The sequence below is a fragment of the Orbicella faveolata genome, unplaced genomic scaffold (assembly GCF_042242905.1).
Source record: "Orbicella faveolata isolate gen_17 unplaced genomic scaffold, um_ofav_v1 contig_34, whole genome shotgun sequence".
Taxonomy (NCBI): domain Eukaryota; kingdom Metazoa; phylum Cnidaria; class Anthozoa; order Scleractinia; family Merulinidae; genus Orbicella; species Orbicella faveolata.
Genome location: NW_028301563.1, coordinates 19322501 through 19347899, shown reverse-complemented (window position 1 = coordinate 19347899; position 25399 = coordinate 19322501). Strand labels below are relative to the sequence as shown.

Sequence of the window (25399 nt, the reverse complement as noted above, 5' to 3'; positions counted from 1 at the left end):
GCGCTGCGCGACCGTTTATCACGTTTCGCGCGATCCACATCGTATACGTTTTTTTCTGCTTGCTACACTAGCTTTGTAGCTCCGCATACGAAAGATGCAATTAGATCCGTACTCTTGATTTATGTCTGACAAGTTTTGAAGAATATATCAGCTTTAATAAGGTTATTTTGTATCAAACTATTGACAAATGTTAACGGAAAAGCGGCCCGGAAAGATCATTGCGCCTAATTTTAAGAAAATAAATATGTTCAATTTCATCTCAGTTTCAATTTTTTTCCCCCGTTTTTATCAAGAGTAAATACCTTCAAGTACCTTACATAAATGTTTTGGGCTTCAGGTTTCAAAAAGCCACGTTACAGGCTTGGTTTCAAACTACACGTAATGAGACTGATCATAAGGAAAACATTGTTCTGTCTATCGTGAAAACAACAGTCAACAAATCTTCCATGGTACAAAGTGCATTTATCTAACATCGAAGTACTATGGCTAAATTCTCAGTTCCCTAAATTTACTAGACCAGACTAGACAATAGGGAAGACAAGCGCAAAATTTCGGGAAAGATATAGCAAACTTCGCACAAAAGTCAACTAGTGTATAAGCGTCCTTTCCAGATGGCACGTACAGTCCGTTGCATGGAACTTCTTATGTTTTGGCAGTTCTCCTTTTCTGCTTCTTGCACTTGCTCATTCTTGCATTATAAGTGGAATGGAATACAGTGTTTTCCACTTCTTTCTCATCAAAGTGGTTAAACTGCCTTGTTGGGGGTCAATGCCAACTAAATACCCATGATTTCTAGGGAAGACACATTTTGACAAAGTCTAAGGCGTTGACGAAATTAATCAATGCATCTTCACTGGATAAGTCCATCCTGTCGACCACTGCTTGTCCGCATTTGTCTAAACAGAAGCAAACAGACAAAAACGTTGGAAATGAATATTAAGGGTGAATCTTGGCATTCTATTCCTTAAAGTTTGCCTATAGTTTTTGCTAATATCACATTAATAAAACCTGACCAATCAGCTCATTACTCCTCCTCCGAATAGTTTGTGCTTCTGTCAATAGTAGCCTTTTTTTGTATTTCTCTCCACTCTACTCAGAGATTTGGTCACACAGGTATGTCATTAAGAGCCAGTTTAACAAGCTAATTTCACCAGCTGAACAAGGGTTATTCCCAGCTAGAATTTCATAAGAGAACAAAGACTTGGGGTCATTTTAAAAGTGTACAGCTTGGCACAAATAAACAAAAAGCCTAGAGCCAGTTTACCAGTCCATCTGTCTGCATGTCTCTTAAAGACATCTTACAGACCTCTTACAACAAAGATCTTTTATGGTTGCAGAATAGCAATCTAAAAATCAACAAATCTGACATAAACTGTGACAAGAAATGAGGAATACACACACCTTTCGGAATATTGCTGTTCCTGTGTAATTTCCACAGATCTCTTCATGTTCAGTAGTGTAATCTTTTTCCTTATTTTCATTGTAGATCATATGTGAAAAGGAGCATATAAACATGTCAAAATAATTGCACATTTGATTAGTAAACAGTTAGCAACTACTTGTACACTTTTTTCCACTGAAAAAAATTCCTGAAATTAAATAATTTAACAATTGAGACATGCCTGCATGGAATTGCATGGCTCATTCATTGAAACAAAAATCCAGTCCAAGATGATGAATACCACCACTATGATTCCCAGTACAGCTGCATCTCATAGAGAGGAATGGCTATTATCCAGTCAAATTTGCCAACAAAATTTTCAATTGAGTAAAAGCAAATAAATGTCTTTGTCAATTTACTTTTACTAAGTTATTATCAAATCCTCTACGCCTTAAATTCTCTACTGATCCCATCAATAGTTATGAATTAACCATATTATTAATTTTGCTTGGAAAAATTTGGTTTGAAAACCTGATGGCCAAACCAAAACAGTCGATATTGCAGACAACCACTCAAAATTTAGATTCAAAACTCAGCTTTTACCAGTCAAAAACCAACATTTCCTGAGACTGGTTTGCAACATTCTGCAACTTTGATTCATTTACCAAAAAGATTCCCACCCCTTGCATGTTTTCAATAACATTTTAATTACTTAATTTTCATCCAGGTGAGCCAGTTGTTGTATTTGTCCCTTAAGAAAGACAACATTTCCTCACTTGCCCTTAAATGAACCAAAAAGAAACAACTTTTTTTTTTCACAGAGTGAGACTGTAATAAAAATGATCAATTAAAATAATATTAATAAGCTATAGCCAGGTTTTCAAAATCTATTTATATCCTTTCTTTGCTGGAAAAAGATATTAAAAGTTGTGGCTGAAGAAATTATAAGATGGTCTATGCTACAAAATATAGAAATAACAAATGAATATTCCAGCCTTTTACTTACCAAAATGTTCTGATGTTTGCACACTTCGGAGCATTGCATGATTTAACTGCATCTGAGTTGACTATGAACTACAGAGTTGTATATTGTATCCTCTCCCAGAATTTATTGTTAATTTCTTCAGTTCTTCTAGAGTGGCTAGCTGAAGGATAAAAACAACATTCATCAGCAAATTTCCACTAGTCACATATTTATTGGCGTTTAATTGTCTACTGCTCAAAAGACCAAGACATGAAACTCTAAAACTACTGGTATTGTCCAGAGAGGTCACATAATAATATTGTTATGGGGTCAGCTTTTTAATTTGCAACTAATAGCGAGTTTGATTTTTTATCAAACATTGTAACAATTTCACCTACTAAAGATAAGCTGGATTACGTGGTCGAGTGTCAATCGATACCCTTGATCGATCCTCTAAATTGACACTCTATCGACACCCGATCGACATTCAATCAACACTCCATCGACACCTCGGTTGACACTCAATCTACATTTCTATTACTCAGTTTTGCAAATGTCACAGGGTAGGTGCATTTGATCACCTGGTATGACACCATTCTTAGCCCTGGAGACAGTTCAAAATGTCAAATGCCTGGCAGGTTCGGGCCGGGGGGGGGGGGGGGGGGGGAGTGGTTGGGCAGGAGATAGTGGAGTTCCAAATGATTGATCCATAAGCCTGATACAACAAATATCAAAACATATTTTTACTCCACAACATTTGGACCACTGTGATGATGCATATCATTGTCGATAAGAGTACACACCACACTAAACCACGTGCAATTTGTTAAATTCAACCCAGTGAAGTCGTTTATCAACATTAATGAACAAATAGCATCATAATTTCAACTGTGGCATCAAACAGAGCTTTTTTTCAATAGAATGGTACCTAGAGACAAACGCAGAAACTTATCCATAGATTAAATTTTCAGAGTCAACAACTCTTTTAATGGTATAATGAATATGATAATTAAGTCAGGTCGTGATGGACTGTCATGCATGGCTGACTGAGTTTTTCCTTCAATGCAAATTTCCTTTATATTGACATGAGCTTTCTTTCAAGGGAATTGTTTAAGCTCAGAAATTACCAGAGGCATTGTGCACAACAATTTATACGTAAATAGAGTTAAGTTTAAGCTTAATTCTTAAGTTACGTTTATTTCAAGCACTGATCATGCTAAAATCTATGCTATGACAGACACTTCAATTTAATGCACAAGACTTGACTAAGTGAGAAAAAAAAATTATCTTTGTCAACTTTTGTAAATAAGTATATGAGAATTGAAAATAAAGTTTGGTCTTTCTTAACGAAGAGCTTTGCCGATCAACTGTGATTCAGTCAAGTGCAATTAATCTTCGACCAAATTGTTTTCACTGCCGAGGATCTGTCCATAAATATACGCAATTCACAGCTCTTTATGTAGCCATTGCTGCGTTTAATTTACTTTTTAAACTCCGTTATTCTCTGAACATTGAAAAAAAAAAATGAACTAAATTCAAAGACTCCCCTTTTCCTGGTCCAAAACACAACGAAAATTTCACCAAAGCCGCCATAATGAAGCCAAATGAAGAAAAATGTCCGCTTTCCTCACAGCCGACTTCGTTGACGTTTATTCCCTTTATTCTGATTGGCCAGAAAATGCAGGAAGCCGCTGGCAGCCGCGTTTTCCCGCTGTTTTCGAGTTGTTTCCTTGTGCCACCTCCAGGTCAAGTGAAAACTTTTTTATTAAAAAAATACACATTGGCAAAAAAGCAAGCTTTCATTTTATCGTTAAAACAGAAAAAAAAAAAAAAATACGAAAACGCAGTTTATTAGGGCGTTAAAAGCGGAGTCGCAAGATATGGCCATATTTGACCTCGCCTTTGACATGACATGACGTAGGATCTAAGTTGTACAAAGCCATGCCGCCTTTGAACGCCTTTGACATAAGAGATCTAAGGTATGCAAAGCCGTGGTGTCTTTGAACGCCTTTGACATAAGAAATCAAAGGTATGCAAAGCCGTGGTGTCTTTGAACGCCTTTAACGCACGTCAAAACTGTAGTCAAAGTTATTGACATGTTTGACCTCGCCTTTGGCAGGGATCAAATGTATGGCAAATCCATAAGATATTTGATTCCCCCTTTTACGTGGGTCAAAGGTGGAGTCAAAGTTAAGATCACATTTGCCCTCCACTTTGTCATGGATCAAATGTTTCGGCAAAGCCATGACATTTTTGACACACATTTGACGCGCGTCAAAGTTTGGATCAAAGCTATGATCATATTTGACTTCGACTTTGATCAGGATCAAATTTAGAGTAAATCCAATTTTTCGTGCCGTGAATGTTAATGGAACATACACCGTACATACATGCAAAAGAGTTCAATAATTTATTACTTAAGATTGCAATGATTTGTTTGGTTTCTCTGTATTTACAGACAACTTGATGGGATTATAATTTCTGCACCAAGGTCATTGAATAAACTGGCTTAGAAGTTGAGTTCTGCAACCCATCCTGTGTGTTGTAATATCATGGCTGCAACATTGTGACAGATACACTGTATTACATTATTAAGAAACACATATATTAACTAATTATTTAAGGTGCCTGTTAAATTAATCAGTTTTTCTTAGAGATAATTTACTCATGGTTTATTTAAATAATTGCTTTTTTGGTTTTAAAGTGATATTTATCGTGTTTGTAAATCAATTTTGTGATAATCTGCATTGGACATGGCATAAATTAATATTTTGCCAACACGAAATGGAGACAGACAGCCTTGCCATTCGCAACGTCCAGTAAGGCTAATTTGTTCTCTACTGTTGTACAAATAGTGTTCTCTTGTTTATAAATTATTTCAATCTGTTGTTTAAATGATTGCCTCGTAACCCCTATGTCCAGTTTGGTGCATGTAGGATATTGATGTATTGTTTATCCATTTTGCTGTAAATTATCTTAATTGATGTGTCAATCAAAACATATCTTGGATATGCTGGGCTCTTCTGACAAATGTACCCATGCCTGATAACCTTTGAGTGCATTTGGTTGTGTAGTGCAGACAAAATACATGTACATAATATAACTTACTCGTAGCTTGCTTATAATTCTTGGTATAATTTAATCATAGCAAAATTAATTAATGGAACCCAATAACAGCTCCTGTAGTCCACAATCTCAGTCAAGAAGAAGAACAAATCACATGGAAATTGAATAATAAAATTATTATTAGAAGCCTATGCAAGTATTCATGATTACCAAAAAAAAAATATCACAATTACCATTTATGCGAGAGTGATTTTGCTTATTGCAAACCCTTTCAGCAGGAGGAGACTCCAGACAAAAGTGAAGATGGCTAAATGTATCTTTAGGGACAAGTTAGAAAACAAAGCTTTCCAACTTTTCACATATGTATACTATTTTAGTATTTTTGCGAGATTTCATTTGGTAGAGATTTAGGGACTGAGTATTGTAACCGCTGCATTTCAATGAGTCCCCACAGCAAAAAAATGTTTAAACTTCTTTTGCGTGGGAGTCCCCATGTTAACTAAGAAAGAATATAATGATTAATAACAATGTCTTGTCTTTCTGAATAAGGTAGGAAAGAACAGGAAATGCCACCAAAAAGCACAGAAGACAGTTCTGTTATGTGATCAAGATTTTTAGTGGCTTCCCAGAAATCCTTGAAATCATGGCTCTATATTTCACAATCACACCATCTTACACCTCGATCTGCTGATGTGATCCTATTTCCAGCTGAAACTATTAAATAGTTCGCAATTTACCTCACATACATGTTCGATTATTTTCATTAGTAACAGCATTCCGAAAAAATACTGAGGAGTTCCGCTTTTAGGCTCGGCTAAATCTATATATTACTGGTATGTAAATAGATCGGAACTGTACGCCGCTAACCAACACTTATTTCTCTTTCGATTTAGATGAAAGTCGAAGATTAATCCTTTAGAATTACATCATAACAAAATTTTTAGACTCACAGAGTTTTTCGAAGGTTTGAAAATCAGCAGTGCGACAAAGATTCTGTGCAATAGCGTCAAAAATATGACCGCGTAACATTATCTGCGGACCCCTCAGGGAACACATCCTTTTCGCTTATCCGACGAATTTCACTGCAAACTTTAAGATCAATTTACATTGGTTATTTGGAGTTACGACTTAAATAGTGTGACAATGTGAAATCGGTAATTGTATGAAATGTTTCCTTCCGCCTTGCTTCCCGCAACTTCAAAAATACAGGTCCAAACAATACGATTTTCAATCGATCGAAGCCAATGTTTTGGAGGTCATCAAGTCTCCAATACTGCAACACGTACGTCGCTCTCATAAACATGAAGCATTCAACTGAAAGTAAAACACAAACTGGATTTAACAGAACAATCACACCTTGACAAAATACATTCCCGCTAAGGACAAATGTAAACGGGCTATAAACACGCGTGGGAATCTTATGTTTAGTTGACGAAATTACCATCCAAAGCAGTCCTCGAGTTTTCTTTCCTGCTTTTCGTTTGCCTGCTCCTCCACTTCGTATCTAGCTTTCCATTCCTAATATACAAGCAGCTCGTCCGCAAAGAAGTTCTCCCCTTCGTCGCTTGAAATAGTGTAAATTGCTCTCAAAGCTCTAAGCAGTGAGTTCGCAGTTGTCGAACGTGCTCGATCGAAGTTTATTTCGGAGTCTTCCGAATCAAAACTTAACTCTGACTCCAGTGACGAAAAAGAAATGATTCTGAGACAAAACTTGGACGTTTTAGTGCCAAAATACATCGGAACGATTAGTTTTGTGTTCCATTTTCTCAAGCAAATACAGAGAGTTGACTGAGGCGCTATTGTGTTTGGTTCCTGGGTAGACGTCATCAGGTACCGCCGCCCTAGACTCCCTAAAACGCGGTCGTGAAACACTTCAAGCGCGACTTTGAAACGGCATAGAAAATCGAGGATTCAACCAAATTCAAAAATTTCTTCGCCCAAATGCTTCAAATAAAGTCTAGATTCGTTTTAGCGGAAAAAAATTTTTGGGGTTAGGTGCACTTTAACCAAAAGCTCTATTCTATCCCTGGCACTACTTTATGGCTGGCTTTCGTCTTTCCAGCATTCAGTGGCATTCGAAACGAAATCAGCTTTTTACACGATGGTAAGTCTAGTTAAGTTTCTTCATTTCGTGCTTAAATGTTGCAATGGAAAAGCTAGCGTCTGCCTAAGCAAGCTTTTCTGAGGTCCTGGTTTGCTCCCAGGACTGAGCATTTTGCAACTACCGTTGTGGTTTGCGTTGAGCTATGCTCCCGTATAATGGCAAATTTAATCTTCCGTAGATTTGAACTCTAACCTGAATTTACGCCTCCTGCTGGGATTGCGCATTCTAGAGGAAGAGGCTAAATTTCAGGCTAATTGGACAAATTAATTTGATATCCACCATGAAGTGAATCACAAGTTAAGAGTCTATCATATTGTAATAAGACAACTTGAACAGTTACTTTTCTAAGAAAGAAGTTAGAAAATTCTGCACCACGCTGTCTAATCCGAAAACTACTCTCAACCGATCCAATTTTTAGCTTACTTTATTCTTTCGAGAGTTTTCCTATTTTTTGTAAAGGCCATTTTCGACATGTTAAAGTTCTAAAATGGCTCCGAGGCTTAGTGGATTAAAGCAAACAAACAAAAAAATATGATATTTCCCCAACCTTGATGTAATTTCTTTTGTTTTATTCCCCCCAAGCCTCGGAACCAAGTTAAAATTTTAATATATCAAAAATGGCATATTGAATTGCCCTAACATAGGGTAGCTGCTGTTCTGTAAATTCCTATAAAGTTTCTGACCTACATGTAGTGACATGGGAAACCTGCAAGTAGGCCCATAGGTTTCCCTCTGAGCGTAAACAGATCTACTGTTTATTCCTAGTCTATATTTTTATCGTTGTTTACGCAGAATACGTTAAAATAGGTGGTGTTATTGCTCTTTAAATTAGCAGCAATAGATATACCCTGTGCCTTACAGGCTACTTACTGGAATCGGCTTCACAAGTTTCTACTCCGAGACAGAATTGTGTTAAACCAACGAGATGACCTCGGATTACAAAATATTAACCCCTTCTAAAGGTTTTTTTTTTTTTTTTTTTTTTTTATGGCCACGATCTCAATTTCCCTGATAGAGTTAAGTCTTTTTATGCAAACTCTTTTAAGCCACGATCAATCACGGATTACACAAATATGCTGAAGATAAAACACCATCAGGTCTCAGGTTTTCAATGAATTCGGGTCAACTTTTCAAAGGACTTAACTTAAAGTATGCAGTAGATTTTATGAGCAGTAATGTAGGTTTATAAAATTAACGACTCTCTTCAATTCGCACTTGGCTGCAGAAGGGCGAATTCCACAACAGCTTGACTCCCCCACGTTGCTCCTAAATTTAACCGGTAATGAACCTAACGCAGTTTTTACTTTTGAGGCAGCCCAAGAGTCACAATACATATACCTTGAAACGTCTCATTTTCCAACAATGCTAAAATTAAGAGTTAGGGTGACAAAGTCTTTGACGTCATTCTGTGGTGTGTACTCTGATTTGTCATGGCAATCAGCACGAGAAAAAATATTAATTTTTGGGTAGACGGCTATGTTTTTACTCTCAGATGGTCCCAGGCTTAGCCACCCTTCCCTCCCAACATGAATCATATGGAACGTGTCATGATGCATTATGAATTAGTCTTTGGTCAATTTTGATGGCATTTCGTTGTCCAACATATTAAAAGAATAATACGAGTAGCTCACAAGAAAGATAAACATGGTTGATTGTCTCTCATGGTGCTGTAAGGAGTGCTTAGTGGAATGTAGGGGCTTTATACTAGTATAATATATATGTTATTTGCCGGCTGGGAGGTTCGTATGTTGAAAAACTGTGACCGAGGTCTTGAAAATGCTGCCCGAGGCCGCACCGTAAGCCGGCAAATAACATGTTTATTTTTTTCCTGCAGTAAATTGGTTTTACAGATTACAAATGGGTTTGTTTACGCAACTCTTGTCATTGAATCGGCTTGCGCGCCGTCTACTAACGATTTGAAAAAGATCTTGGCAACGAGCGAGTAACTCAGATAGTAGACAAAGAAAGATGTATTAAAAAAACAGATTTTTTTCGAACTACTTTGTGTTAGTTGCATTTACTTCATCAGTTAAGTTCTCCAAAGTTGTTTTTGCGGTGTGAAATTTCGTGCGAAGTTTGAAGTTTTACTACAAAAACAATTTCTGTCAGTCGCTGTTTTTAAAATCACTTCGTCACTTTTCTACCGTAAATTGAATAGCAGAAAGCGAGGAAATTCGTTAAGTGTATTCCACACAAATTCTTCTAAATACAGCAACGATCAGAGAGGTAAACTCGACTGAAATTGACTCAAATCTTACGGCGAGCTCGCCGTAAAATTTGAGAAACACAGGATTATGCGCCATTACAGCGCCAAGGTACAAACAGTTATAAAGCAAACTCTCACAACTTCAAAACACTCAATTCAATTTACTTACAGTGACTTTCCTTGCCATTTTAAGGTTACCGTATACCTTCAGGGGTGTCTCGCGTCCAAGCGATGTAGCGCGTCCGGTCTAAGCTGTAGATACCTAAGACCCGGTATCAAATTAAAGCTTATAGAGCTGGCTATCAAACCATAACAAAAATGTTGAAATAAAATGAATTGCCGATTTTTTCACGGCCACTAAATGCAAGCGTCCTAATCACCTTTTGGAAGCTACAAGTCAAAGCGAATTTTGTTTTTCGCCAATTTATTTTTTTCCTCTGTTTCAGGACAAAAAGCGCTAAAAAAGCGTGTCTGCGTTTTTCCATATTCAATTGTAGTAAAAAGTTACAGAATATTTTCGAAATAGGATTTAAAAAATGTGAAGTGATCGTACAAAAATTGCTCTCGGAGAAAAAATATTTCGAAATAAACAATCCGCAGAAACCTTTTTGTTTTTTATATGTTAATCTAGCTACTGTCCAAATTTGAGGGCAAACAAACAAATTCCCTTTGAGTTTTAACTCGTTAAAGTGTTTGCTTCAAGCGAAAAAAATTATCCGAGAAAACAGCGCTAAGGCCCGGTTCATACGTCGTATTTCTACCGTGTCGAATTCAATTCAACGAATTAAATTCGACAGAAATTCGACGTCTGAATCGGCTGGCGCATTTCTGCCGCACGTTCGACTGGTCTTGTCGCATTATCCGACAGAAATGCGACACCGATTCAGGCCCAGTTCAGACGTCGTGCTTCTGCCGTGTCGAACTAAATTCAGGAATTAAGTTCGACAAAAGCACGGCAGAAGCACGGCGTCTGAATCAAACTTTTGAATTAAGTTCGACAAGCAGTTAAGTTCGACAAGCTCTGCCGTGCTACACGACTCTGGCACGGCAGCGATTCAAACGTCGTGCTTCTGTCGCGCCAAACTAAATTCATAAATTATGTCAATGTGTTTTGGCGAGATTTCGTTCCCTCGGGGAGTTAGGAGGAGAATTGTTACGAGGCTTCAGTAAACCCTGGATTTGATTCGACTCTGGCACGACGTCTGAATCAGAGTTGATTTCCTGCCGTGCTACAGTCGAACCAAATTGCAATTTAGTTCGGCACGGCAGAAGCACGACGTCTGAACTGGGCCTCAGACGTCGAATTTCTGCCGTGTCGAATCTAATGCATACATTATCTTAATGTATTGAGCATGTGTAAATGTGTTCCCGCGAAAGAAAAAGAAGAAACTTGGCCATTCTCGACCCAATGCAACCTGAACATATTGCAACACATACTGCTGCGTTGTCAGTCTTCTCCTTCTCGTTCCATTGGCGGACAATTTTTAGCAAAATTAAAGTCCTTCGTCGCTCAGTACTTTCGTCCGCCATATTGAATACACTACGTTTAAAACATTTTCCGCTGGCCGACATACCCGACAGTATAAATTCTGAATTAAGTGCGACACAAGTGCGACGTATGAATCTACAGTCGCATTTCTGCCGCACTTAATTGAATTGAATTCGACACGGCAGAAATGCGACGTATGAACCGGACCTAAGAAAAATAGCTTGCTTCGCAAACAAACTCCGCCCACAAACGCCTTCAACTGGGTTCTCAGATCACTGAACCAATCAGCGCTTGGAAAATTTGCCACCATTAACTCGCGGTGAAATTTACGCGTGAATCTCCAAAAAACCTTGCGTTTCGCAATGCGCTCAAGGCGGAGAAATAATTTTTCTGCAGCTGGGTTCTTCTTGAAGAAGGTTTGGCAAAATGGGGAAGACGAAAAAGGATACGAACGCTAGAGCAGCTGGGCGACGAGAACAAACAAAAGAAAGCGCGGCAGAGCAAATGTGCATGGATAATATTCCAATGGATCTCAATGAATTGGACGATTCATCGGTATCGAACTCAACAAAAGAGTCACTGTAAACATCGCTGTTATCGCTGTCGAGTTCCCAAATTTTACACAACCTTTCTTTTTTCTTGACTCGATCTTTTTGCCCGCTTGATACGTCCTTAGCTTCATACGCGAGGCCAACTTTCGCTTAATCACTCATTGATGTATTTTCATTCATTCTTCGCTTTTTCGAACTGGTAAACGGAGTTTTCCGTGGTCCATGTTTACTTACAACTTAATAGAATTACATCTAATACGAAAAATACTTGGATTAACAATGCTGATTAACTGAGTAGCCAGCCAATTCGTGGTATCCATATCGGTAATGTTCCCGCGAAAGTAGTCTCGGTTGATTGCATACACGTTATGGGGCTGTCAATCAAGAGAGAACTTTTACTTCCGGCCATAACGTAAAACCTCCATTTCTCCGCCAATATTAGGTTTTTTTCAATTTTGTTTTCAGAAATTAGAGATTACTCTTCGACCATTAATTTGAACCAAAAAACCAAATTTGAAGAAAATTGCCTATCTGAAGGTATACTGTAATCTTAAAGTGAAGCGTTGACTAATCGTCGATGGATGTGTAAACAAGGCAAAAGATTGACGATTACCGCTAACTTTTAGGAGCGAAATTCAGGCAGCGGGAAAAAAATCCGGACCGTGGGCCGTAGCGTAAAAAGCTGGACCGGTCACGTGCGTATGATTAGCCAATCAAATTCGAGGATTTAGGATTCCGGCCCGCTCAGATGCTCGAGAAAAAAATAAAATACAATACAATGCAATACAAATTGACATGATTATTGTATAATCTGCAGCTAGATGACGTCAGAGGCGCTGATTTCGAAAATTCACTGGACTTTTCCGGCCGATCAGAAAAGAAATAGTGAGTTCGATGTACAATAATGGCACTTATTAGAATAGAGAGGCTTATGAGCAAAAGCGTCAGTAAAAGGGCGCTGATACGCTTAGTAGTAAAGGGTATATTTTTTTTGGAAGGAATAAGCTACTTGTACTATGGCACGTCATGTTTAATTTGTAAGTGATCTCTCGAGAGTAGAGCGCTTCTACAGGACTTGAGAAGGGAAAGCAATAGACGATTTTACAGTTGCCTGCTCAGTGACCTGGCCTTTGGATGGCAGTGAGGCAGGAGTTGACCTTGTTTTGATACAGACCTTACTGCTTTTGTTGTGTAGAACAAGTTTTTCTGATGCTAACTAGGTGCATTTGCATGGCAAAAGCAGTGAGGTCTGTATCAAAACAAGGTCAACTACAGCCTCGCTGCCATCCAAAGGCCAGGTCACTGAGCAGACAACTGTAAAATGGTCTATTGAATCACATTCCGTCTATGTCTCATTGAATTCTTAGCGTTAACTCCTATTTTATATATTCAACCATGTTGTTTTATAATGTACATGCTCTAGATTAATCCGTAAGTACTGAGCACGATCTTCGCAGGAATATTTTTATTGGTCCCGCTCAGCCAGCGATCTTTGCGTGTCTTTGTTGCCATCATCATACAGGAAATCTCCATTCTTAAATTAGACGGATTTTACGAAGAGGTACAAAACAGCTTCAGCTAGCCAAAGGTTCGGGGTAAAACCGATTTCAAGAACATTTGTTCCAAAACAGTGTAATGTACAGTACTGAGTAATCGCAATGCAATTGTTCTTTTCTTTGTTCTCACGAAATTCAGTCGAAATTTTCAATGACTTCGCTGAAATATCGGAAACGTCCGATGTTCATAGAGACATATCGTAATGTCCTGTCTAAAAGAGGCATTTTTGCCTCTAAGAAGTTATTTAAAGGAGCCCAGTCCCACAGAGTTACTTTGGCCACTTACTAAGTTATCTTTAAATTGCGGGGCAGTTTACTATGATATAAAAAACACCAAAGAGATAATAAACCATGATAAAGGAACAAGGATGGTTAAGGATGGAGGAGATCAACACGGATTACAAGAGACCAACGTAAAAGACCAATGCTACGCATGCTCGCTACTCTTATTAAAATCTGGTTTCTTGCCTACAGTCTTGTTCAGTTCTCAGACGCCGCGATCAATCTGGTTAGCACCAAGAAATCGAGACCTCTCCTTCGGAGAAATTGAAATGTGAGCCCCCATTAGTCACAGCGCTTTCTCTATCTACGCATGTTCAGAAACCATTACTGAACTTGAGCGCAGGCGCAGATACAAACCGAACCAGCTTTTTCTTCTTCCGGTTTCTGATTTTGTCCAGAACGTCTCGCGTTCGGTCAAGACTGACCAAAACCACGCGGGATCTAGTCTTGGCGCGCACTCAGAGATATATGAAGACAAGAGACATAGCGTCTGTTGTGTTGTTCGTCGTTTTCGTGCAAAAGGAATAGTTTGAGAGCACCGGATTGAAATGATCAATCAAGAACTTAATATCCGTGAGAAAAAATCGACATGATAATAAAAGTAGGATTGACAGCCGAATTTGCTCTACAGCAAGAATCAATAGACATACACATGTACTCGAACCGAATACAAAAGACAAGAAGGCAGTATACTTACCGTAGCTTTTCAGCATGAAAAACTAAAATCATCACCTAACTTCCCACACATTAGTATTCGTTAACTTTCAAGACTAGAAATTGTTAAGGACGGTGCATACTTTTGTTAGTGGGCACTCGTTCTGCGCATCACGCAGTGATTGTTTAAGCGCCACGCGCGCGCTAGGGTTGCCTTGACGCAATCAACTACGCTACCAAGTAAACGACTAAAATTCGCCTTTGTGATCAAATCAAGTTTAATGAACCTGTACTTAAACCAGGAATACCAGAATAGCAGCATATCGCTAACCACTAACTGTTAACGTCTTCCAGCTGAAAAACTAGCTGTTATCTGTCGAAAATTATACTGAAATCCAACTGTAAACATGTATCAGCAGATGACGTAGAGCGCGTGCTAAGCAAGTGCCAGACAGGAAAATGTTACACTTACTGGGGAGGTGACAGGGAAAAAAAAATGTAACAGGCCACGTAAAAGGTTTCAAAAAGATCTAATAACTTTAAAAAAACGCATGGTTACTCCTATATTTTATGTTATGAAATGGAAGTGGCAAGCCTATTCAACACGTCATCAATTTTTTGTTGTGAGCGAAAGGTATTTAGACCGCATTTTAGCTGAACCAGAGGAAGGCTGTCAGAGAGGCTAAAAGCACTGTTGTAACGATTTTTTTATTAAAAGCATACCAAAAACTAGTTTTCATGTTACCATTTATCATGAAGTTTCAAGATCTTTAGAAATGTGTTTGCTCTTCATTATGTCAAGGTAAATTCTCTGGAAATCTGTGAAGAAATATCCTTTCTTCTTCTTCTTCTTCTTCTTCTTTGTGTTTTTTTTTTTTTTTTTTTTTGGTTCCAGAAAAATGCTGACATCAGCATTTGTTGAGGTTCTAAGCTAACTATCTCGAAAAAAGTGCGTGGCCATCCCAATTTTTCTTTGTGGATTCCAATAGCCCTTGCAAAAATCTACTTTTTTCCGCGTGCTCTTAACCTGGCGCAAAAACCTCTGTATTTAGTAGGAGCCGTCCTTAACCCTGGGACATAATAGGCGGGGAACGGAGGGGGGAGAAAGAGCATGGATGACACCCCCCGTAAGGTTTTTCAAAGTTTTGAAAATACGATCTACTTTAAGGGGCTAAAACTTTCAGAAGCTGTTTCTTCATTCTCTGCGGTCACCCATGATGTCATCCAAAGAGTGGGAGGCGGAGTTAAAATGTTCAGCTACGGGAAACCAACGAGCTCGGTTTCGAACACTGCGGAGGTCGCTGAAATCATGGTTTGTGGCTTGAAACAGTGCTCTGGCAGCAACATCAGCCACAAAATGAGCAGCATGAAACGAAATCAGTCCTCAAGCTGAGCACGCTTAGACCCAACGGATTGAACATTAACTTTAATTTCTTGTGATGGTGTTTCTAGCGCGTATTACACATACGCGCGCTAAAACAATTGTTTTCATATGTCGCAGCACGACTTTGTTTACTTTGTACTTCGTGCGTGCGCTTTCCGTGCGTGCGTACACGTGCAGTTTTTTGTATGGCATGGCTCGATCATTCCACCTACTGACTGAGAAGGGCCAAGCAACTATTTGACACTTTTAAGAGCCTTTTGAGCCTCGTTTTTAATTTATTGCATAATGTCACGCATCTTTCGAGTTTCTTGCTCATTCCTACTAACTTATACATTTTATACGTTGTGTACATACCCCAGGAGATGTCGGTGTATCCTCCAAACACGTACAGGTCTTTTCTAATTATAGTAACAGTGTGTGGCTTTCCATCGCAGTAACTGTGGAACGTACTTGCAGCCCAGCCGTGAGAAGAGACGCGGTAACAAAGCTTCCAAATGTGTGAACCAGGCACGTGATTCAAAAATCGACTGAGATGACTGAAGAGGAAGTCGTCGCTTTGGATAATACTTGACTGTATTTTCATCCCTAGCAAAACACACAATATTCATAGCTGTGATCGTCACTTTTTGGTGCATTTTAATCTAAGCTATTGTCGTTAAGATTTCCTTTGCTCTTGCCACCCTGTTTTAATTTATTAAAATAAAAGTAGGGTCATTGGATGTCATTAGTCCTGAAAAAAAAATGTTTGTAACCATCAAGAAAGTGACAATAAACTTGAATAGAAACGAAATATAAATGTACTTTTGGCGCTTGCGGGGTTAAAAGTGAGTGGCTGCGTTCTTTCTGTCGTACTTTCTCTCCCCTGATATTTGTTATTTTTCAGGTATTCGTTAATTTCCAATCAATAGTTTGTCAGTTTGCGGAAGTTTGTGTTACAGCAAAAACAACTACAGCAACTAAACGAAATAACTAAAAGGCAGTGGAATTGTCGTCATAGTCACATCCAAAACCCCAAACGTGACAGTTTAGTGCATAGCTTGGCCTGTTTGTTTTTCATGCAGCTCTCACTAAAGGCACTGTTAACACGACGACTACTTAAAATAGCCAATGAGTCTGTAGATCTGCAGTCTGCATAAGTCGCACGCCAAAGTATAAATTACTGTGTACTAAACTTAGAACTGTCCATAGAAAATTTCTACCACTAACCGTTTAAAAAAAGAAAAACAGTAATTCTAACGACTATATTTTTTAAAACAGAATGGTGTCTGGCCATTTAAACGAGTTTGAGAAACAGCTGCCGAACTTTACAAAACACAGTCCAATGTAAAAACACAGAAATATTCTGAAATTGATAATTCCATATATGCTTAGTTTATGCCACCGGCGTCAATAATAAGCTGCATAAATTGAACCGTCGTTAAGTCATCAGTTTAAAGATCTTTCGTACTGTGGTGTTTTGACTTAAACATTTCATCAGCGCTGTCTTGTTGTTAGGTTTCGGATTGGTAGAGGCCTTGTGATTGTTTATTAGCGAGCGAGTTAAATTATAAACGTAAGTATTACCAGGTATAATACATGAGGGCTGATTTCCTGACCAGGAACCATTCTTCAAGCAGTGACGTCCAGGGGATCCTGTCAGCCAGTAACCAGGCTCACAACTGTATAAAACTTTTCTTCCTTCCCAAAACTGCTGATCGTGAACAAAGCCGAGCTCCAGTCTTTCGGGAGGTGGGCAGGTTTGGTGACCAAATCAAAAAGAACGACAGTGTGAGTGGAGTAGAACACAAGAACAACACTGTTTCTGTATCGAAATACTGTACGCCAATTTCATGTTAGCAATAGCGGATATAAATGGATCACACCTCGCGTTATGGTCACATGACACTATGCTGCCCCAGATACAACAAGAAAATAGAAAGGGGTAAAACCTTTTTAACATCATCAATTTTATTATGGAATTCCCTACCAGTAAAAATAAGATCCAGCGAAGCATTAACTCCTTTAAACGCAAATATATCGGATACGTAAAGGAGGGGTACGCTAATATTGACCATTTTTCAATCTCAAAATATTTTAAACTTTTATATTTTAACTTAATATTTTAACTTAATATTCCAAATTAATATTAACTTTTATTTATTAGTTAGGAATTTTTAGGAATTTTTAAATCATTGTAATTATGTATACACACATATATTTTTTGTAACTTTTTATTGTTACTTTTTACATATTGTAACTTTTTATTGTTCATACCTTGTACCATACTTGGTTATTTTATCATTGTTCGTAGATTTTTAGCACAGGGGGCCACTAGTTTATCAGTTTATACTGTTATGTGTCACCCCCTCTAAATAAAGTTGACTGGCTGATTGCTTGATTGATTGATTGATTGATTGATTGATTGATTGATTGATCGATCGATCGATCGACTGATAGATTGATTACTTACATGAAGGTTGGACACCACTCCAGTTACCGGAAGGAAGACACACTCTAATGGCCGGTCCAATCAGGCGATATCCCGGATGACAAGTGAACGACACAGATTCCCCAGTCCAGTACCGTGAGCCGCGTTTTTGTCCGTTTAATGGAGAACCAGGATCAAGACAATTCACTAAGGCTTAAAAGGAGATGTTGAATCGTTAAAGAAACTTAATATTTGTACAGAATTTACTGTAAATCTTAAGGTGGCTAACTACAGTTTTGATGGATTATCACATTGCAACTTCTAACTCTTTTAAAAGATGTTCCAAGACATTTTCCTTCCTTTATTTACTGTTTGCTTAGGTCATTTACCATTCTATGTGAAGCTTGAACATTTAAACGTCAACAACTAGCCAAAATTAACGACCAAGCACTTAAGGAGAGACTGGGCACTATTAGGTTCAATGACCTTTTTCGCAAAATCTACACGTCTGACCCCATCTCAAAATTTCAGGAATTAGAAATTGGCCCTGATTAAAAATTTATGACAAGTAAAATAATGATAAAAACTATATATGTGAAACTGATTTTTCGCAAACTAAGGCAATATGAAAGTTTAGTTATGTCATAAATAGCTAAATCTGTCTTGCGGAGTTTTTTTCTTTTTTCTTTGTTTTTGTTTTTGTTTTTTTTTAATTTTGGCTCTAAATGCGATTTAACCCTACAAATCAACTGTTAAAATTTCATTGTAGGTTGTACGGTATGGTTTCGAGCAATCCTTGATCAAAGACTGGCTTTCACAACCTTTGACGAGAATTCAACTGCGCATGCCTTTTATTTAAGCGCGCGCTCATGCGACGCCACGTATCGGGTGTGAGAAAGTAAGGGTAAAATTAGAATTCTTTGACTGGTTGTTTTTCTTCATTTTTTGGCATATTTTATTTGTCCTGTAAGATTAAACGCATGTTTGAAAGCGGTTTGAAACTATCGCTGGGCATACCGAAGTGGTTTAACGAGATTCGAGTGCTGAAGTGGTTTTCGTTTCTTCTTAGGGTTACTTGCGTCATCAGTTGTATGGGTGACTAATACTGACGTCTGGCAGGCAATCATAGCGCTCGTTATTGAGTCAAAAAAAAAAAAAAAAATTCGGCAAGCCACCTTAACAAAACCTGTAAATTTGTGTTTTATGATCGGTTATAGGGCACTAGTATTCATATGGCGTTTTCACTGTATCTACTAATATCTCTCCGAGTGGTACCCCTTGCCACATACCTACAGTACGCTTTTAAAGACTTAAAAAAGCCCTCCAGAAACTTTTTGCCCTTAAGTAATTTTAAATACCCGGAGGGTCTTTCGCACCTCCCTATCATGAAAACACCTGCGTAAGATTAAAAATCTGTTATTTAACAGAAACTGTATTGAGTTCTATCCAGAGTACATTTTTTGAATGGCAACCATTGATGTCCACTACTGATTATAAACTGGCGTTAATTTCCTTTAACAATCTTGCTATAGCAGAAGGATAACATCGCAAATTGACTGTTCCTTAGAGACCTTGGACTCGCTTTTAATCAAAGGTCAGGCAACAAAAAAGAAATAAACTGTTGATATACTTAGAGTTGTGTTGGCTTCCGCTGTACCATTCTTATCATTCTCGAATAGCCACGTGTAGATCCCAGCGTCACTCGGCTGGAAGCGATGAATCACAACTTCACTTTTTATCAAATTATTTTCCTGATGCGCTTCCGTAAAAATTATGTTTCCATCCTTGAACCATTTGACTTTAGGTAGCGGCAAGCCACGGCAGAACAATTTAACTTGACTGAATCACCAACATTCTGCACTTGAATCTCACCGACTGGGCTTGACACAATGTAGGGATTCACTTAAAAAAAAAAAAAAACAAAAACACGACACCATTATACAACCGCTCCTTCCTCGCACATAAAGACAATGATAATATTACTAATATTAATAATAATAATAAAAATAATAATAATAGCAATAATAATTTTCGAACGTGATTGGCTATCAGCAGCCCGATTTAAGCATTAATTGGACAGTGTATACGTTTCATGCTTGTAATTGGACAGTACACGTCATTTTGCGCGCGCTGTTGCGGTGCACTTTGTTAAGTAAACTGCTGTGTTTTTCAGCATTTATGACGACGTTTAATCGTTCAGCGCTCAATCGATGGTTTGTTCGTTTCTCGAATTTTCTCATTGTTTTGATTAATTGGTAACAGATCTTCGCGTCGTCCAATTCAGTCTGTAATCATACTCGTCATTAACAAATCGGACTCCCGCCTCGCGGTCGTCCGATTTTGTTAAACACTCGTATGATGACAGACCGAATTGGACTCCACCCAGTCCTATTACATTAATAATAATAATAATAATAATAATAATAATAATAATAATAAAATCAATTCATTCTATTAAGCTTACCCACATCTTTTACGATGATCCATATCACTCCCATGACACTTCCCAGTTCATTAGCTCCCTGGCAAACGTAAGCACCATCGTCATCTTCTCTTGTGTTTTCAATCGTAAGTTTGTTACCATCAATGACGTGTCTATGGATCGGAAGTTGCTTGAGTGGTCTTGACCACCTGATCACAGGAAATGGATAGCCAAAGATATCACATTTGAGAACTGTGTCCCATGATTTATAAGCGGTGACTGACTTCTTTGGTTTTGTCACGAATTTTGTTGGTGCTGCAAATATAACAGATATGACAAAATAATTAACTGAAATAGCAATTTGCTTATGAATATTTTACAAAAGGTTTCATTATGGATTGTCTTAGTTCCATAAGTTAAAAACAACAAGATGTGTATTTACAGTTCTACTATTACACCATTCTGCCATATTAGGTTATTTAACGCTCAAAATATTAGTAAATACTACACTGTAAAGTCGCATCTTATTTTCAAAATTCACAGGCGCCTCATGCGATCGGGATGATTTTAGAATGACAGGGTGTTCTCCCAAATAGCCGAAATACTGAAAGATGATATACTAGCGGAATGATGTATACCTTATTAGGTGGTTTAAAATGTAATACGCGCGGACACATTGCTTATTACTCGCAACTGTATCTGTGCATATTCCTTGTTAAACCATCGAATAAGGCGTATTGATTTTCTCTATAGTATCACTACAGAAAAATGTACATAAGTGGAAAGGAAAAGCCACGATTGGTTTTAATAAAGCTTACAACAGGAAAAAAGACAACAAAAGTAACTATGCGATGTCCTCGTGGCTCTTTTAGCAATCATTATAAGGTTACATCTTGTCAAAGATGAATGTTGCAGGGATGAACCTATAGAATGAATTGGCATTTCAAAGACGTTGATCGGTAAAATGTAAGCTTGGCACGAATGACATTGGACATGAGACATTGGGGTCAGGAGCCATAATCGGGGACGGAGACCGTAAGCGCGCGCCATTTTAAGTATTGGGGTTGTCCCCATGATATGGGACAATAATTCTATTTTTAGAACAAATTGCGCCATCGCCTGCGGCACACGCGCGTACATGCTGCGAGGATTTTTGCGGATGTCGCGCGGGGGAAATGGCGTCCGAAATTCCCGACATTTTTCATGTTTTTAGCCCACAACTCAACGCGTTTACGTCTGTTGGAATTTTGCTTTAGTATTTTCGTCGTAGGCTGCTCCAGTGTGAGTGAAGTAAGACAGTGTCGAATTTAGTTATGTTCCGCTTCAAGCTTATATATATCGCTGATCAAGTTGCCTTCCGACGGATGTTTCTTTTACATGAGCTATACATTACTCCACTTTTAATTTCACATATGTTGAAGATTAACAGCTTTTCCATTACACAGCGAAAAACTAGCTGGATATATTCAGATATAGCAGAGCTTCAGGACTTCACAGTTTCCTAGCTCCTCTTACCACACGCTTTCGAGGAATTTGCCAGTCTATCGCGACCGAAAAGTGAAACAAAATAATTGCTAATTTGAGTTTCGTCTGAATTGTAAGCAGCGCTTGATGTTTCATCAACGCCCAATAAATTTACGTCCGTAGATACTGCTCAGTTTTATTTGTGTAAAAATCCAGTAAATATTCTGTTGTCGATGAATGACAGCGCCCGCCGATGCGTGCTTTGTACAGTCAGTAAACATGACAAATTGTACTTCCGCCGCACTTTCGTGTGAAAGTGTAAATCGAACTCAAACTATAACTTTATAGTTTAAATATGTTTAAGACTGATAAATGTTTGAGAACATATTAAAAGCTTAGCTGAAAATATGTGAATAAAGCAGAAATAATCAGCAAAGTTACGATGACGCTTTCTTTAATCAACTTCGAATAACGATTTCGATTTTGTTGATCGAGTTATCAAACCTCCTTGTCTATTTTCATTTTCGCAGTGTAAAACTTCACTATGCTTATGTTGAAGAAACACACGATGTTAGTAGCCTTTTTTTGCGTTCGCGAAATTTGGTGCAGCATCTCAGCACAAAAGATAACGAAAGAAATCTTTGTCAAGATTTGTTGACAATTGAAAACACCGACTCGGACTTGAAAGTGCACGAGCTCCACTATGCAAATGAGCTAATTGTACGCGTCAGACTTTCCTTTCAAAAACTTTTGCAAACTCACCAAACAAGCAGAAACAATAAGAAACCATCAAAACAGGTTTTGGTTATGATTAACCATTGTCTGAGAAACTCACAAATTAACTCGATACCAGAGTAAAGAGTTTTCTTGCTATATTCTTAAGTCAGAACAAACGCAAAAACATACGCGTAAGCTTACAACTAGCGCGAGCAGATCTTATTATTCATTCCCAACGCGAGATTGAAGTCTTGTTTTCGACCCTGGAAAAACCCACCTTTTCCCTTAGCTCAGAGCTTAAGAGTAAATGTCAGTAAAAATCAAAGAAAATTCTAAAAATGTGGCCACGGTCGAAAAATCGATTTTGCTCATAATTTGCCAGTTTGAAGGCCTAGGTAAGCAACTGAGGGAAATCAAGTTAGTTTTTTTGAAATATCCAATATAACGGCAGAAATTCACGAAAAACGGTTATCGCACCGAAAGCTCAGATTTCACTTCGCGATAATCCGAAATTTTACACTTTTCAGCTTCGTGCTACACAGTCGTTTACATCGCTGTAAAACGTTCTCAACTTTAAATGTATACATTGATTCTTCCTTAATCAAGAGATAGTGATAATTTTTATTTCTTGTGTTTTCTGGCCGAACTGAGCCCCGATTAAGTAGACATACTTTTCTAATTAAAACAAAACTCAAAAGTTATGTAAATTCAGTGAGGAAAAACGCTGAACGGTAGTGCTTCAAATCGTCTGATATTCTAGCAAAAGACAGTTCAGTCGATGAATTTTAGGCTTACGGATTCATTTTTGTGGAATCTACTAGCAATTTTGCATGAACGCGGATCAAAAATCGAGAAAATTGCAATTCAGCCCCTTTGAAATTTGCAGTGTAACGCAACACGCTAAAATAGGTAAGCCATTCTTGTTGGCTTGAGACAGGACAATCAAAGCCTATTAATGTCTTTTACATTTGAAAAGCTTTAAAAGTAGTATTTAACTTAAAAAATCGCCGACAAGAGTTTAAAAAAAGAGAAAAAGAAACACCAAACTTTTAAATCGCACTCTCCATTTTCTCGCTGCCCAATGTCACACTCGAGCGATTTTCAAGGGAAACAAATTTAAAACCATTTTTTCACCGCTCAAAATGAGTCAAATTTTAATAACAAGATCTTTGTTGCTGATGTGCGAAATAATGCATTAATAAGAGAAGATTGCCCAGTTAACCCGCCGAACGAAGTATAAAAGGTCTCAATAGTATATACATATTGGAACGATGTTAGGGATTACAAGCTTTATGCCGTCGCTAGCCAGTAGGAGGCTATCTATTTCCACGAAAAGTTAATGTTGTATCGATAACCAAGCAAACAACGCACTTATCAGAGAAGAATCGAAGTAAGCTGAATGAGTTAGAGACGCCCCGCGCGAGTTCGTTCTTCAATACGGTGGAATTTGTGCCGGCACGCAGTCACGGTCATACCGCTCATACAGTGTAACAAGGATATCAAAAGCCACCAAGTCCTTCAGATTTTATCGCATTGAGACATACATGAAGTATATTTTTGGCGAATGTGTGCGTTTCGAGAAACAGAGAAACTTCTTGGAATCGACAATCTCATTGATTAGGTCAGGAACCCATGACCGGCTCCTGATTAGGTACAGGTCCAGAAGTTGATTCATGTCACTCAAGGATCTGTGGAAATTACACACACGGCAAATGGAAATTTATTCAAGTCCCTGAATTTACTAGAAGATTCCGAACAGTTCCTCCTTGTGGGCTCAGGCGCGCCAGTGACGACTGAAGTCTTTGATGAACAAAGAACCAGAAACTCTCCTCAATGATAACAACGCATATTCCGCCTTGACTTGCACCTGCCGGCTTGTACTTTAAAATCAGTCTAACCAGATAAAAAGCAACACGCCAGTCCTTGTGCTAAAAGTTTTCATCATTGAAGGAAGTCGAGGTAAGCAAATACTTTAGGAATAATAAATAAATAATTTCCGTAGTTTTAACGGTCACACCCTCAATGACTAGCCAGAAGCAAGGTAGTCCTGTTCTGGCCCTCTCCATGTCACGCAACGTCGAGAGGGAGGGTCCCTCTCTCTCGGCTCTCTCCCGACGTTTCGCGACAGAGAAAGGGCCAGAACTGGACTAGAAGCAAGGAAAAAAAATTGACGCGCGCAAGAATATCACCAATGTTGCACACACGCAATTTGCTTAATTACGTTTGGCCACCTTGTTGCCACATCCAACATCTCACAGGATACTAGTGTTTTCGAATTATTTCTTGTTAACTTATTTGAACTGAAAAGCTTGTTAAACCGGGGTCGAAGAAAGGCTCGTCAACTAAATGAGGCAGTAGTTGATGGTATAAAACGATCCACAAGACTACATGATAAAGCATGATAAAGAGTAGGTAGCACTAACTTTTTCAGAAGTGTAAACCACAACGTAGGTTAAAGATATACCGGCATGTCATTGACTACAAAAATGCTTCATGCTTCAGTGCTAAATAGCAATGAAAACCAACCGTGGCGTCACAAATTTGGTTTGTAGACAAGGCAATTTTTATCAGGAGTTTTTTCTCATCCCCACCCCAGCGTTGTCAATGCAATTCAACTCTTTCCTCTTCCTTTCTCGCCCTGCAAGTTGATCATGAAACTGATACTGACGTCTCTTTTTCCACCCCGATCAATGAGCTGAATGCAAAGGTAGGCTTTTTGTACTGGACGAAGCTTCAAATGAAAGCAAACTGA

General features: G+C 38.3%; 2 long non-coding RNA genes and 1 pseudogene across 3 annotated transcripts in view; all 3 read right to left on the bottom strand.

Moving 5' to 3' along the window:
* Positions 1-25399, bottom strand: part of LOC149105157 (uncharacterized) — a 254926-nt gene that overhangs the window by 30283 nt on the left and 199244 nt on the right. The window lies entirely within an intron of this gene.
* LOC149105172 (uncharacterized) lies at positions 134-2451 on the bottom strand. Its single transcript, XR_016201346.1, has 3 exons — positions 2388-2451; positions 1402-1470; positions 134-896 (listed from the first exon to the last, which is right to left on the bottom strand). It is a non-coding gene; the product is annotated as an uncharacterized LOC149105172 (long non-coding RNA).
* The window catches only part of LOC110043045 (roundabout homolog 1-like), a 16989-nt pseudogene continuing 8795 nt past the window's right edge, over positions 17206-25399 (bottom strand). The window contains exons 5-7 of the transcript XR_016201328.1: positions 20509-20781; positions 19675-19946; positions 17206-18257 (exon numbers count right to left, since the gene is read on the bottom strand). The product of XR_016201328.1 is annotated as a roundabout homolog 1-like (transcript). The remainder of the gene's footprint in view (positions 18258-19674; positions 19947-20508; positions 20782-25399) is intronic.